This window comes from Medicago sativa, chromosome 8, assembly GCF_051527215.1.
Source record: "Medicago sativa cultivar Bolivia chromosome 8, Bolivia_mono, whole genome shotgun sequence".
Lineage (NCBI taxonomy): Eukaryota > Viridiplantae > Streptophyta > Magnoliopsida > Fabales > Fabaceae > Medicago > Medicago sativa.
The window spans coordinates 26581537-26587616 of record NC_140756.1 but is presented as its reverse complement, the minus strand read 5'-3'; the positions used below and the strand labels follow the sequence as shown (position 1 = coordinate 26587616).

The 6080-nt window shown below is 37.6% G+C and overlaps 1 long non-coding RNA gene across 1 annotated transcript; it reads right to left on the bottom strand.

Moving 5' to 3' along the window:
* Positions 1 to 2322: 2322 nt before the first annotated feature.
* On the bottom strand, positions 2323 to 4221 carry LOC146897967 (uncharacterized). Its single transcript, XR_015022679.1, has 2 exons — positions 4097 to 4221; positions 2323 to 2545 (listed from the first exon to the last, which is right to left on the bottom strand). It is a non-coding gene; the product is annotated as an uncharacterized LOC146897967 (long non-coding RNA).
* Positions 4222 to 6080: the final 1859 nt, after the last annotated feature.

The window sequence follows — 6080 nt, the reverse complement described above, 5'->3', positions numbered from 1 at the left end:
ACGTTCAAAACATTATATAATTTAAGACGGAGGGAGTATATCTTTATGGGGAGTGGATCATCTCCAGTGGAGATCACTCCTGTTTTCTGCAGTGCCCCACTATCCACCTTTAATTACACTCTCTCTCCTTTTTTTTTATATTACAAACACATTATCTCACCTATTTAATAGAAGGCCGAGATTACACATGAGAGAAAACCACATGAGATAATCTCCTTCCCATGTTTATGATTAGGACATTAAAAGTAGGAAAATAATTTTCAAATACCCATTGTCTAATATACCAATAGAGAGAGAGAACCAGATTGATAGATTGATGATGTGATAGGAGAAGATATATATAGAGAAAATGAGTTGTTGACTGAGTGTTAGGAAAGTAATAAGGATATACTCCCTCCGTTCCATAATAACTGAGTCATTTGCAAAAAAATATTGTCCCAGAAAAATTGATCCATTTCACTTTTCAATACAATATTAATTACTTTTTTCCAATTATACACTAATTAATATTACTTTTACCACTCCTAATTCAATATATTCTACTTTGCATTTATGATAAAGAAGAATGCACCAATAGTTGATAAGGGCACTCAAAACCTGTAACATCCCGCGTATTAGGAATTAACGTAATATCTGAAAATGATAAAATGCGCACGTTTAAGGAAATGGGCATTCATGGAATTTCATGTGTGGAAGATATTTATGAAGATTAGGACCAACATAAATCATTATGCTTATGACTTTCTCTCTCTAGGTTAACAACAACTTTGAGCTCTTCCCTCTCTCTAGGAACTCGGTTCCTTTCTTCTTCTTCAACACTCAAGTTCTTTGAATCTTTAGGCAAGAGTTTAGGCAAAGAGTTAAGCATATTGGAGCAAGCTATTCAACTAGTTTCCTTTCTCCCTTGAAGTAGTGATTCTAGGGTTTTGTGGTTAGAAAATTGAAACCAACATCAACCTTTTCCAAGGTGAGTTCTTAGATAGTTTTTCCTTCCTTTGGGTTGTGAAGATACTTGTAAGAAATCATGATTTATGCTAAGCTAAGTATTAGGGTTTTAGTACCCCATTTGTATCATTTATGATCAAAACATGTTAATGATGCCATGTAATTTATTTCCAGCTGTTTTTATGTGTCCTAGAAGTGTCAGGTACCTTAAGATGCTTGAAATTGAGGTTTTTATGAAAAATCACGTTTTCTGCAGAATTCTGGACTGCTACAGTTCGCCTGGCGGAATTTAGCTCGCCATGGCGAGCTGGGGATCAGGGCTCTCTGGAATAGCTCGCCTTTTAGCTAGCCATGGCGAAAAATTTCGCCTGGCGGAATATTTGGCCTGGCAGAATATTTGGCCATGGCGAAATTGACTGCACAGCATGTGTTGTCAATTCGTGTTGTGGCCAGCATGGGCTATCCGAGGCTCGATCTTGCAGTACCTTATTAAACTATGAAACCCCTCAATTCTAAGTGTTTAAAGTACAATTTCAAACAAGGTTTTAAACAAGGATAAGGCATGGCAAAACACTAACAATGTTTGATGATAAATGATATGTGAGAGATATATCAAGTTATGTTCGGGTAGCAAGCACATACTTAGCGGGAAAGGAATGAACTAGAGCCTCGACTAGTTGTCGAGAATTATTATGTTAGACTTGAATGTTTAGGTATGCTATATGTGAAGAATATTTTACACGCCAATGAACAAGCATGAATATGTATGTATATGAATATGATTAATATAAGATGTAGGTGCTCGTGTTTCTTGACATCCACATTAGGGGGATGCAAGAGGTTCTCGATCTAAGGAGAATGGTTCAAGCCGTAAGGGACCCGCACGACACTGAGGGAGTCCGATGTACGTACATCGGTCATGTATGGGATAGTTCTCGGGGTTACTCCACCCGGGACTCTCCGTAAAACGAATCAAGATAATGTTGTTTGACTCACGCTAACATAATGACTTGTTGAATATGACATGCATGAATACGATTATGTTAAACATAAGCGAGTATTGGAATAGTACATGAAATGAATGTTATGCCGAAGACGACCTAGGTTTCCTTATTCGTCCGGTATAGGGTTGTGTCATGAGTTATAGCATAGGCTTCGGTGCGATTAATGTACCTTAGCAAAGCGGTTCTAGGATCCCTTGACCGCCATGACACGTATTGTAACACCCCGTTCTCAAAACAACGTAATATTAATAAATAAAATCAGAGTAATCACACAACGGAGTGTCACACTACTTTTCAAAATTTCATAAATAGAAAATATCTAATTATTTAAATACCAACATTTAGAATATCTTAATAAACTGCAACGGAATAGTTCTTTAAAAATATAATTTCAACCAAATCCTACGTCAACGAAATTATTGGCACAAAGGCCTCAACGTAATAGACATTATCCTCAACAATAATAAACCCAACAACGAGGTCTTTTCAAAATATGATACATAAAAGAAATGAAGAAGACATTCGCGACGATCCCCATCCTAATATGTATCAGAGCCCTAGACACTTGAGCCAATCAACCTACAAGCCATCATTACCTGCACATTACCCACGGTCGAGGCAACATATACGCAGAAGGGGTGAGAAACTTATCCAATAATAATAATATATAATTCATCAAATTAATGAAAATAACAATATATCACAACATGCATCATTAATAATGTATATAAATAAATACATAAGCAACAACATAATCATTTTCCGCAACACAGAGCAGCAACAACAACAACTTCATTATCAACAACTACACCGACAACTCGACAATGCGACAACAACAACTTGACAATGCGACAACGACAACAACTAATGCATCATGCAGGTGGTACCAATCTACGCGCGTTGAATGCTAAGCATTCCAGGGCATTAGCCCCCAACAATTTGGATGGTTAAAGCATCCCAGGGCATAAGCCCCCAATAGGTGAATGATAAACATTCCAGGGCATAAGCCCCCAACGGGTTGAATGATGAACATTCCAGGGCATAAGCCCCCAACAGATGTGAGTATGCAAATGGACTCAACTTGTGTATATCAACATACAACTTCAACAGCGACTACAACAACAACATATGTGCCTAAAACAGTTATGACACACTCCCCAACTTCGACATCGGATGATACAACGACATCAACAACAGAAATCAACAACATAGCATATATATAAATCCATTACATTCATCTCAAAGTCTAAAACATCCCCCAAAAGCAATTAAGTTTTGATCAATAGAACATAAGTCAAATATCCATAAAACACCTCAACTAAATCCCTAACACTTAAGTTTGAAGTTGGGAAACCAACCATAAGTTTTTGGACTAACTTGGGATTAGTTATGCTAAGTTTTCTTAAGGTTTTCTGAAGACCCACTTGGACTATTTTCATCATAACTCAAAAACTATGAATCATTTTCATGTCAAACCAAAACCATTAGAAATCTAACTCAAATATCTACAACTTTTTTGTTTACACCGAAAGCTAATTCAACACGGAAAGGGGCGAAAAAGACACAGGAACGCAACAATCGAAGTTCTGACAGCACGCAACGAAAACAGAACAAGCAGTCACCCATGAGGGGCTGCCTTGCTGCGCCCAGGCGTGGAAAACTGCGCCCAGGCATGGGAAGGCAGTAGCCCACCTGCGACGCAGCTCTGTGCAGTCCCATTTTTTCGGTTTCACCGTTTCGTCCGTAAAAACCTAACCGTTACTCCGAATCCGATTCCGTTTTCGCCTACGCGTTCTATTCGACAAATCCTATCATATTTTACTGAAAAATCATATTTTTAAATCTCCAAAACAGCTTATCCTAGATTCACTTATTTCTCAAAAACACTTAAAATCACTTTTTCTCAGAATCTCAACTTTTCATCAACCCAATTTCTGATCACCCAAACCCCGAAGTGATTTGCAACAATGTTTATAGGTTCTATGGGAAACATAGCAGTCAGAACAACATAGAAAACATGCATCCTCAACATAATTCATTTCATTATAGCAACCTAGCATAACTTTCTAACCCTAAAATCAAGAATACAACAATTCATCCAATTTCAGAATTATACATATTATTAGTGAAAGGAATCCCACCCTTACCTTATCTCAGCAAATTCTACAGCAAAAAATGGTTGGATTCTCTCTTCCTAGCTCTTCTCCTAGCTTCCTCTTCCTTCTCTCAAAACCAGTTTCTAAAGTTTTTACGTGAAAATGTTTCTGCCTCCTTTTCTTTCTTTTTTTTTTCCTCCCAAAAACTATAACCTCCCCTCTTTTCATTTAACTCCCACTAAACTCACATAATTACTATTTAATTCCCTTTAATTAAAATAAATAATAATTCTATATTATTTCTATTTCTCATATTATTTCCTCAAATAATAAAACAATATTCATTCAAATAAAACACAACTCCATAAATCATATAATAAAATAGAATTACACCATATATCACATAAAATCACACAAAACATATGTTTCACATGAAATCACACACACACACACACACACACACACACACACACACACACACACACATATATATATATATATATATATCAAATAAAGTCATATAAAAATATTCACACGTCTACTAAAAATAATTAAATAAAAATGGGGCGTTACACGTATGATATAGTAAAGCCTATAACATGTTATGGAGAATCTAAGACGGATTCTAGTGAGCACCTCCGTCTAGATAAAATGTCCACACACGTATAATCAACCGGCAGGTTGTATTCTAGTCACGTGGTAACCGTAGGCTTTTTCCCCAAGGTTATCACTAGCCTAGGGCTAGGAAGAACTCACTGAGGCATTATGTCTCATCCAACTCCTTATTTGTTCAGGTCCACAGGTTTCACGAGATAAAGGTAAAGAAAAGGTCTTGGAGTGATCGTGTCTTCTTGGAGCTTTCATGGTGTGGATTAAGGATGCATATGTTACATTATAAGTCGTGTTGTCATATATTTTGTATTATGTACTTTGTTGTGACAAAAGTTTGGTGTAATAATGTAACATAACAACTTTGGAATGTTCTTGTATTTAGACTCAAGACTTATAGTCGTTTCTATTATTGTATAAGTAATGTATCCAATATCACTTTTGGCACTCTTTTGAATATTCTAGATATTTTCAAATATGGGTGTTACAATTGGTATCAGAGCAGGTCGATTCAGATCGTGCCTTGGGTCATTAATAATACAATTCAAGTAGTTGTTCTTTTTGAGTTTAGGATAATTGTCCTCATTGTTATATTTGGTTGAAACTGATCACTTTGACTTAAATATGACAGTTAGAGCGATAATGTTTGGAGCGCGAAGGGGACGAGGCCGGCCAAGAGTTAATCAGAATATGGAGGAGAATGTTAACCCTGATGCTCAGATGTGGGCACAATTGATGCAACAGAATCAACAGATGATGCAAATGATGCAGCAGCAGATCCAGCAGAATGCTCAGACCCAACAGTAGTGGGTTGCAGCTATGCAGCAAGGTCCGGGAGTGCATAATCCACATCCACCGCCTCCAGTTGTGGGAAACCTAGCTTTCCGAGAATATAATCGAAACCACCCTCCAGAGTTTGATGGTAGTGGTGAGTCACCTGAAGCTAAGAGGTGGATCAAGCATATGGAAAAGATTTTTCTTATGGCCAACTGTACCGAGGAAGAGAAGGTGGTTTTTGCAACTAATCAGTTCCGAGGTGCGGCACAGGATTGGTGGGAAACCGCTCAACGTAGGATGGTGACCAATGGAATAGCAGTGAACTGGGAGAATTTTAAGCAAGTAATGAAAGAAAAGTATCTTCCCTTGACCTTCAAGGTCAGGAAAGAACAAGAATTTCTCCACTTGAGGCAGGGTCAGATCGGTGACGGAGTTCACCAAGAAGTTCGAGGAATTATCTCATTACTCCACTCATAATGAGTATGCGGCTAATGAGATGTGGAAAGTTAATCAGTATAGGCATGCTTTGAGGGGAGATATCTACGCCGTGGTCATCCAACAAAGGTTGACAAATTTTGATGAGATGGTGCATAACAGTTTGGAAGCCGAAAGAGGTTTTGATAGGGCGGTTAGGGAAGGTTCTAGGCCA